Source organism: Myodes glareolus, chromosome X, assembly GCF_982192425.1.
Source record: "Myodes glareolus chromosome X, mMyoGla1.1, whole genome shotgun sequence".
NCBI classification, from domain to species: Eukaryota; Metazoa; Chordata; class Mammalia; order Rodentia; family Cricetidae; genus Myodes; species Myodes glareolus.
Window position 1 is genome coordinate 21,915,301 of NC_142053.1, and position 10,400 is coordinate 21,925,700.

At 43.1% G+C, this 10,400-nt stretch overlaps 1 pseudogene; it reads right to left on the reverse strand.

Annotated features, from left to right (window-relative positions):
* Positions 1-9,453: 9,453 nt before the first annotated feature.
* On the reverse strand, positions 9,454-10,061 carry LOC125410729 (large ribosomal subunit protein eL15 pseudogene; annotated as a pseudogene).
* Between the last annotated feature and the right edge of the window lie 339 nt (positions 10,062-10,400).

Consider the following 10,400-nt stretch of genomic DNA (forward strand, 5'->3'; position numbering starts at 1 on the left):
CCCAGCATCAAATCATAAACTTCCTTAATGCATCATGAGGGTTTATAGCATTGGTTTCAGTAAGTTGATTGTATGGTTCTCAAGTGTGAACGTTGTAGATAGCAATGTTGTGTTGCAATGTAAAATAGTTGGACGTGCCTGAAGGGAATTTATTATCTCATAGAACAAGAAGTCCGTGATGTAGTGAAATGCCAGGGGTGGTTAATGATATCCTTCAACGGCTAGTCTCAGTGTGGTGGACAGCTTACCTCACGGCTGTAAGATGATTGTAGCAGTCCTAGTGACACCACTTTCCAACGGTAGCAGTAAGAAGCCAGCTAGTTACTTTGGATCTCTTCAGGAGAGGTGAGAAATGTTTTCCAGAAAGTATGATCCTGTAGGTGCTTAGAGCTGGCTTACATGTCATGAACCATAAAGAATTAAGAGAACTAAGATTCACATCCTGAGCTGAGGCCAGCCCTATCTAAAAGTTATAGCTGTGAGAAACAGCATGGAGCCAAGTCTATCTGGGTGTGATTGACAACAAGAAGAGAAAGACCACTTGTAGGCCGACAAGTGGCTTGACTATACCCGTGGGCTTCCTAAGGGATATACTAAGAGACGTAGAGCATCATGCAGTATGCGGGATGAAGTCAAACTCTCTATTAGTGCATTAACCATTAGCAGTTTTGGCAGGGAAACTCTGTTGAGCTTCATGAATTGCCCCAAAACAGAGAACTTAAAATATCGTTATGTTCAGGTAAGCTGACAGTAAAAGTTGAAAATACCATTAGGTAAATATATTTTTTAAAAAACCTTTAGTCCAGCTAATTTGTTGCACATTCCAGTTTAGCAACACAGCACTGTGTACACTACTGGTTTTGACCTTGTGATAGTGGGGCTGACTGGGACCTAGAGCACAGCTTCTTCTAGCGTCACAGGTCATCCTACTGTGCTTCACTATCCTGAGCAAAGATCAAAGTTCAAGCTTCAAGATAGTTTTCCAGTAATGATTGTAGTGTTTGCAGCTTCTTCTCTAACTTTTCACTTACTGTAAAAAAGAATGGGTTCCATTTCATGATTTTTATACACATTTTATACACATTGTTCCTTGTTTTCTATTTGCTCTGCTAGCATTCCTCCCTCTGGCTGGTTTCCTTCCGTCTTCCAAATAGTTCCCTTCTGCTTCTTCTTCCACTCTACTCACACCTACACCCATCTCTCTCTCTCTCTCTCTCTCTCTCTCTCTCTCTCTCTCTCTCTCTCTCTCTCTAGCTAGATCTATATTATTCATGAGAAAAATGTATGATATTTTTGCTTCCTCCTCTCTTTTTATCATTTTATGTTCCTCCCTCTACTTAGATGATTTCCTCTTTCCTCGAGGTCCACTTTCTACTTTCATATCACACACACACACACACACACACACACACACACACAGAGAGAGAGAGAGAGAGAGAGAGAGAGAGAGAGAGAGAGAGAGATTTCACATTTGAGAGTGAGCATGTGATATTTGTCTTTCAGTATCTGACCTATTTTTTTAACATGATAAATTCTAATTCCACCAATTTTCCTGAAATGACATTATTTTATTCTTTATGACTGACTAAATGTTGTGAACATATGCCACATTTTTCTTTATTCATCCGTATGTTGATGGTATCTAGGCTGCTTTCAAATCTTAGCTATTGTGATTTCTGCTGCAAGGAACATGGTTGTTTGGCATTAGAAAATCTTAAGACAAAGCGTGAGAACTAAACAGAAATCAGTATATTCTTTTCTAGAACTATACCAGCTCAACTGACCCTCATAGTCCTATAAAGTTGTTCCAGGCTGATCTTGAGTTGATTGTCTTTTCAATAGTCACAATGAATGGTTGAGCAGTCAGTGCTCGACCAACTTCAAGGACAGGCATCTCAGTACTTTTGATTTAGGCAATCCTCAAAATGAAAAAGGGTTTTCTGAGGACTACAAAATGTACACGATGTACTGCCTACTTAAACACGAGGTGCTAGAGTCTTTGAAGTTGCCATCAGCGTTTCCACTGGAAATGGAAGTTTTTGGAAGTTTCTAACACAAGTTTCCTTGCAGATTCATATGTGTTGCCAAGAAAATAAACAATCAAATAATTCTGGGAAACGCATCTATAATTGGCATTAAGATCTTTAGCTATTGTTTTGGATTCAAACCTAGTTTTGTTGCTTGTTTGATCGTTTTATTATTTTGATTTTGTCTTGCACACTTCTGCGGTTGGAAACCAGGGTTCTGCCTAAGCTGTTCAAGCTTGTTAGCGCTGAGCTACAATCCTAGCATGCCTTAAATTTTAACAAGAGCTTGGACCATAGCATAACATAATATTTGAGATGGGCATTTCAAGCAAATACATTATCTTAAAAAAATCATTGTAGGGCCAGAGAGACAGCTCGGTGAGTAAAGGTGCTTGGGCAAAGCCTGATGACCCGAGTTCAGTCCTTGAGACCCCACGTGATGGAAAGAGAAAATCAACTCCTGCAAGTTGTCCTCTTACTTCCACACATGCACTGTGATACACACACACACACACACACACACGCACACACGCACACACGCACACACACACGCACACACACGCACACACACACATGCACACACACAAAGTAGACAGACAGATAGATAGATAGATAGATAGATAGATAGATAGATAAATTTATTTAAGTGTTTTACAGTTTTTAAATTTGGAGTCATTATAGGTAGGCTCCATATTGCTCTCTTCCCAGTAAGCTAAGAAAAGCCTAGTTAGGCTGTGGTTGTCCCTGCGACAGTGGAGTCACACCACACAGCAAAAATATGGATGATATACTGGTGTGTTCACGTGAATACGTATGAAGGGAAAATAACAATAGCTCCAACTGTTGACAGAGGTTTCTGTCCTGCCTGGTGCCATAGCCATTCAGTCCCAAAGAAACACACAGAGGTTCTCAGGGGGTCTTCTTTGGTCAAATCTGATTTTTCTTAACCCAGAATGAATCCACAGTCCCTCATTTCCTGTGGAAACAAAAGCAAAACCTCTTCTCCAAAGTAACAAATCTTTTGACTTAAATTTTAAAGTCAAGGCATTTTCAAAATATACGTTTGATTAATCCAGCAGCATTTATAATCAAACATCTTAAGGACAACACAGTAACATAGAGTATCCAGACTCTCTGTGTACTGTGTTCTCTCTCTCTCTCTCTCAAAGGACTTTATTCTTTTTCTTTTCTCTCCAAAGCCTACACATATTTTTAAATACACTGTAAACCATTTAGAGGTGTTTTTTTTTTGTCTGAATCTATCCTTACTGTATATCTTTCTTTTTCTGACCACACAAGTCTTCAATTTGCTAAGCAATATGGCTAGGATTAAAGCCGTGGCTTTGGTGGCCTGATCCACCCCATTCCTTACCTTTCTGAGAGGCTAGCTTCATGGCAGAGGTATTGGTGGGAGCCGTGTTTATTGCCAGAACTCTATGGAGTTTCAAGGTCTGTGCCACCACCATCATGCTGTCGGCTATTCATAAACAACATTTAAGTGTTTGCTGGTGGGTCTTCTTAAAAACACCTGCATGAATTTTGCAGCTAAAGCTGAGTCAGGGAGCCTTTCTTAAATGAGATGCTTTTGCCTGTAGCAAACAGAGCCCACCCGAGAAAATGCTGCTACCACGAAGCCGTGCTTACTTCCCAAACTCTCTCAGGTTTTAAGTGGATTTAGCTGTCCACGTTGGTGCCATTTGTTGACAGTGGCCAATACTACCCAGAGGCTTTATAGCATTGACTATTCTTTGGTATAGTGAATAGGGCCCATGTGTTAACCTGGAAAGGGTGTAAGGGCAGGGGATGATGATGTCAGTGGACTACTTGTGCTCTAGTGACTTTGGCTTTATCCACCTATATGGATTGCTAGCCTTAAGAGGGGAAGCTTATGTTAGCCAAATCCTGGATTCTAGTCAATAATTTTCACATAATATCTTACTATGTTCCTGTGTGTGATACTTTATATTGATTGTCAACTTAGATGGCTCTAGAATCACCTAGCAGACAAACTTCTGGGCATGCCTGTGAAGGGAATTTCTGGCTTTGATTAAGTGTGGGTGGCACCATCTCATGGGCAGGAGTCTTAGACTCCAAGAGAAGGCTAGCTGAACACCATTCGTCCTATTTTGCTTGTTGGCTTGAGATGCAGTGAACAGCTGCTTCACACTTCTGCTACTGTGCCTCTCCTGCCCTGATAGACTGGACTCCTCTGCACTGCTAGCTGTAATAGACACTCACTCCTCAAGTTGCTCCTTGGCAGGCGTTTGGTCACAGCAAAGACAAAAGCAACTAATACAGCATGAAAAGAAGTATTTTTGTCTTTCAAAGGAGATATTACTTTTGATTATGAGATCTATTCCACCAATAATGACATTGATACTGTGTTAGAAAGTCATCGTTTGTTACATTGTCTTACCTCTTGACGCTCTGATGCCCACTTCCCTTCTCCCCCAGATATCCTGAAGCCTCTTCCCTTCGCAGCGTTCTTCTCCTTTCTCTTCACCTCTACCCAAAACTCATATGTGACTTTGGAATTGGTTTTGGCTTTGTCAAAATATGCTGAATGCAGAGTCCTACTTTTTAAACAGTGACCAGAAACCTGACCTCACCGTCTACTCTACGATTATGTATTCAGTTTCCTAATCGTCACACCTGGCCTTTGCTTTCCTTTTGCAGAGAGACCTTTGCCTTTCTAACAGTGTCTGTTGGAGTCACCTTTTTACAGATGTCACTTCTCCTAAAGTTCAATGGAGACGGGCCCTCGCCGTGAGGCACGCCTGCGCCTACTCCACCATTGGAACATTTCTGCACTCTGTGATTACACGTATAATTTCCTTAATGTCTTTTTTAAAGACAGGGTCTCGTGTAATTCAAGCTGGCCTTGAACCTCCTATGTAGCCAACGGTGACTTTGAACTTCTAATCTTCTTGCCTCTCTATCCCAGGTGCTAAGATTGCAAATGTGTGCTCTAGTGTCCAGGGCTTCGTGCACGCTAGGCAAGTAGTCTGCCAAGGAATCAGATCCCCAGCTCCAGATGTCATTTTCTTAAACAGCCTGAAGCTAGTGACGGCTAAGTCTAGAGCACAGGGCAAAGGAATTCTGGCATCATCTCAATCTTTTGCTGTTAATCTAGGTGCCAGGGAAGCCGAGTTCTCCCCACACTCCCTTAGCCTCAGGTGGATTGTGTTGCTGAGAAATGCAGTGTGCCTGCTAAGAAGGGGAGGGATTTTCTTAGAAGATTCAGAACAGTGCTTCAAGGCCCAGGACTCCATACATAGCAGGAGCCAGGACACGTACTTGGAAGGAAGCAGCGCTCCCTGGGGGTGCCGGTTCTGCTTTTGTCAAAAGCCAATGGTTTCCTGACAGTGCGGACACAGGACACATGGTGGTTGGTGCGAGACTGTGACAGCAGGTCCCATTAACTTAGTGGTAAGTCACATCATTAACTCCTAGCCAGCTCCCTTAAAGGTTAGACTCTGTCGTCTTGTCACCCATGACACTTCTCTGACAGTCACAGCTGGCATGATCAGACTAATCACACCAAAATGTGCATGATCTTCAACCCACGGATTCTGAAACTCAGATTTAAAAACAAAAATTCTTTCTCTGGCTAGCGTTGCGTGAAAAGTATGGGAAATGGAATTTGAATTGATATTTGGGCCTGGGGTACATTTCTTTCACTGAGGACTCGGGTCTGAGTTGTAGGCAGGTTTTCATTGACATTTTAGCTCCGAGAAGGAGAAAAATGAAGGGATTATGATTATATGACAACAGGTAAAAATATTGGACATACGAGTAGTAATGTGTTATTTACAACCTCTTCGGCACTTAGCATGTGCCAACACCTAATGGATGCTATTGTTTCGTTCTTACAATAGTCCTGTACCACAAGGCTATCATCTCTCTTTTCTAGATGAAGACATTGAGGCTTATTGAATTGAATGGCCTTTCCAAGATCACAGACTAGTGGTAGATCCAGGAAAGATTTTGTGATTTGTTTTCATGTGAAAAGCACAGAATATAGGGCCTCTACATATACTAAGCACATGTCCTACAACTGAGCCACGCTCCCAGTCAATAGAACCAGGGGACGAAGCTATGTCTCTTTGAGTCCATTACACCAAGAAGTCACAACTCTGTTTCTTTTGGGACAGGTATGACATAGCCCAGGCTAACTTTAAATTCCCATCTCTACTCTGAGAGTGCTGGGTTTATAGGCACATGCTACCATGCCAAGCTGAAGTCTCAGCTTTTAATGCACATGTAAATAACTTAGGAATCTTGCTTCATTAGACTTGAGGAGATGGGTCTAAGATTTCATTTCCCAGGGTGTGGGATGTATAATAGTTTGGTGGCTGAATGCTACCATCTCATGCACAAAGCCCCAGGTTCAATTTCTCCCTGCGATATTTTTTTTTAATGAGACTTCCTTATTTATTTATTTATTTTTAAACAAGGGCCCAGGGAATTGGAATGCTGCTGGTCTGAGGACCCTATCTTGAGTATCAGTAATATACTGCACTTTACAGTATCCAGAACTGTGTGAGTTTTGTGAAATTCAACGTTAGCTGGGGGGGAGGGGGGAACATGTGCAGAAAGCCAGGCTTGCCCCAGGCCCTTTCAACCTCCCACCTGGTCCCATGCCCCAGAGGCTTGGCCAATCTGCTTTTCCTCTGGGAAGAGCCACATTTGGGCAGGAAGCAAAGCTCTAGAGTGAGGCAATTGTCATTCTGAGATCTGAGGCAAGAGCAAAGAGGAAGTAAAGGATGCTGGCGACTGCTTCCAAGTGGCGCAAATCTTTCGTTAGTTCTGAGAAAAACACCAGCCACTGGGCTGTTTCACATCCTCCTGAGAGTGTGCCACCAAGATGGCCTCCAGAACCTTGTTTTGACTTGCTAAGGGGAAGATGGTTTCCATTTAGTCTATACTTTCAGCTCTTCCCCTGAGGGAAACAGTGGCTCCTCTTTCTTACTGTGCTAAGAACAGGCAATAGCCTGTCTGGTAACATGGCCAGACTTGTTGGGGAGCTATTTGGGGAGCAGATAAGCTCAGTGAGCACTCAGGGTTGAGGGCACTGGGAGTGGATGCCAGCCAGACCACCATGTCCCAAGCCAGCTGATTATATAGGCGGATCCCACTCTGGAGAGGGCTGGGCTAGTGGGAAACTGGGGGCTGGTGGAGCCTTGGCCTAATTTGAGACACAAGTAAAAATGTGTGTTTGGGAATGGAGAAACCCATATTGAAAACACGTGCTGTTTGGGCTTTTGCCTGTTTTCTTAAATGGACCGTCTGAGGCCCACATTGCTTTTCTGGCTCCGGAATATTAGCCTTGCTGTGGGTTTGCTTGTGCCTCTGTTCTGATTTGGAGGCTCGCTAATGGTCATCACGGGTATAGGGTAGGCGTGGCATTTCAGGCCTCACCTAGTAGTGAAGATCAGGACTAGAATAGACAGGCTGGTTCTGAGCAACAGACATCTTTTTTTCCTATCAACAAATGTGCCCTGATTATGATGGGGCGAGTCACTAAGCTGGTGCCAAAATGACTCTGAGACCCAGCAATATGTCAGGTACCACACAGGCATGTGGCAGCGATAAAGCTGCAGTTCACATGTCAATATAAGACATAAAGTAGACCAAAAATGGGTAGAGTAGTGGGGGTTTCCCAGAATGTTTTCTAAAGGCTTGCTATTAGAACAATGAGGGTGTCTTATAAATACAATTAATTCATTTCCTTGTTCTTTAGAGCTTTTATTCAGCTCTTTTGTAATTCTTCCATGGAGAGAGAGACCAATGAAGTAGAGTTTGTAATTTTCTTTCCAAGTGAGGGCCACTCATTATTTTTTAAGTACCTTTTCTTTCTTGCAAACCACGGTCTTATCATACCCTGTAGGTGATGTTCAGGTGCTTTCAAAATTAAAAGCAATGATCTCTTCAAGGGTTGCTACTTTTGAACAAAACGTATCCCATAATCCGCAATACCCTCTGCAAGGCCAAGTAACCTCATTTTAAAATATTTTACCGTTCGAACTAAAGAAAGAGCATTTGCTCTCTTATTTTGATGACAATTAGTGCAGGGCTTCCCAGCAATATTATGGCTTGCAACAGCTGAGGTGCTGCTTCTCGGTAGTCGGGGCAAGGCTCAGAGAAGCTGAAAGGGCAGCATCGTTTTAACCTACTCAAAAGAACTGCTACACTAGGGAAGTCCTGGGCATTTGAATATTATCTCATAATATTATCTCATAGCCCTTCCCACTTCCAACTTAGGGTACTTGAACATCATTTCCGGTTCCTATGAATTCTGCATGGTTAAGGAGGGTAACTAGAAGGCCTGTCAGAGGAGTCTTTATTGCTGCCATTACTTTTAATGTGGTTTCTTAAAGAAGCTTAAAAGAAATAAATTCACTGTGAGATTTTCCAGCATGTTGGGCCCCATTAGTGTATCTATGGGGAATGGCATTGCTGGGGAAATTACCTACAAGATTTTTTTGCACTCACTGGTCTCAAATGCCTGCCGGAATGCGGCGAGGATGGAATGGAAGCATCGACAGGGACAGAGGAATCTGCAGGTGGGTGGCTGTTGGGTATCCAGCAGGGAGCCGAGTCATCCTGGGAACTCACTTCCGAAGCCAGGCACTTTATTTCATGGGAAAATTGGAGCAAACCCAGCGTGGTTTTCCAGTTCCTGTCAGAATGTGCCTTCTGCCTCTCGACACTTTGTGGGCCTGAACCTAGAGTTGGCCGGCAGCGCTATATAGCCAAAGGGGATCTACAATTGCAGGCCATTTAGTTTATGACCATTTGGGGGTCTTAAATGTTCATGAAATTGAATGGGCCTTTTAAATTTTGCTGCTGAGTTAGTTGGGTAATTGCTTTAAATTCCATTTTGCTCTGGCTGGGTCCTTGGGCTCACATTTTTGTTTTGTTTTGTTTTTTGTTTTGTTTTGTTTTGTTTCCTTTTCTGTCCGGACTGCATTTGATTCTCTCACCTGGATCCTATAAAGGTGTTCTTCATAATGTCCCCCAGGAGACATTCCTTGGCTATGATAAACAACCAAACAAAACCTCCTGCTTCTCATCAGTGACTACAGAGCAGGGATCTTTCCCCTGCCATGCTTTTGTTGATCTACTATTCTCTGAAGCCACTCCAATCTGGCTCCTGGAGAACATCTGGCTAAGGGGAGATCAGAGGTCTGAGGATCGGCCAGAGAGAGGAGCACAAGGCAGGCTGTTTCATAAAGCATCACGGAAGATTTCCTTCTGCCAATATGTGAGGGTCAAAGAAACACTGTGAGTTTGTCCCTTGTAGTATGAACTCACCTAGGCAACCTAAATCACAAACTAAGTAGAGGCTTTTAAAGACTTTTCTTTTCTTTTTTGATAGTGCTAAATTGTTTATTGGATATGAATTTTACAAACATTACATATATTAGCAGTAACGGTGGAGCTGCGGAGTATCGTGTCGTCTCTAGGCTGCTCGTCGAGAGCTACCTAAAGTTGGTGAACTTGTGGCTCTTTCCAAGGCCAAGGCTCTTGCAGCCAGCAGATGTCAGCCCACGCAGCTCTCTGCGCTTGTGAACTGGTTTGGTGGGCCACTCGGTGTCAGGATTTCTTCTGATAGCTTTATGGAATGGATCAATGGGGATAACCTCAAAAAAACTTTTATGTGGAATCTTTGCCAAACCAATAAGAATGCAGGACTCTCAAAACCCCACAGTGGCGTCCAGCTCTCTCCTCAGCAGCAGACTGAAGGCTTTGGGCAAATTTAACTGGTTCACACCATAACGGACAGGCTTGCCATAAGTTGTGCCCTTAGGAACTTGCGCCCACCACAGCGGACACGAATCCTGTATGTGACCTAACCTTGCTGGGCCTTGTATCCCAGGCTTCGTACTTTATTAGGCCAGATGGGGCGGGGAGCCCTGTGCATCGCTCAGACTGCTAGCTCTCTTGTCAGCAACAGACCCTCAAAAGAAAGCGCACCACACAGAACTACTTCTTCCTCCACAGCTCCTGGGTGTATTTGTAAGCACCCATCTTGGCTCACCTGATGCTGCCGCCAGAAGAAAGGAAGAAACCATTAAAGACTTTTCTTGTTTCTTAGTGAAATGTCCAAATAATTAGCAATGCATTTTTAAATCCATGAGAAATTATTCCTATGCGTAGGCGAAAATTTTGAGAAAGAGTAAAATAAACGTTAAGAGTAAAAATTTTGAGAAAAAGTAAAGGAAGAAAAATATTCGGCACAAGAAGCGCATATACATTTCGTTTCCTCCCTACCACTCTGAGTGGAGAAATGAAGGGGTTTTGCTGTTGTTGTTGTTGCTGTTGTTGTTTTTAAGACAGGGTTTCCCTGTGTAGTCCTGGCTGTTCTGG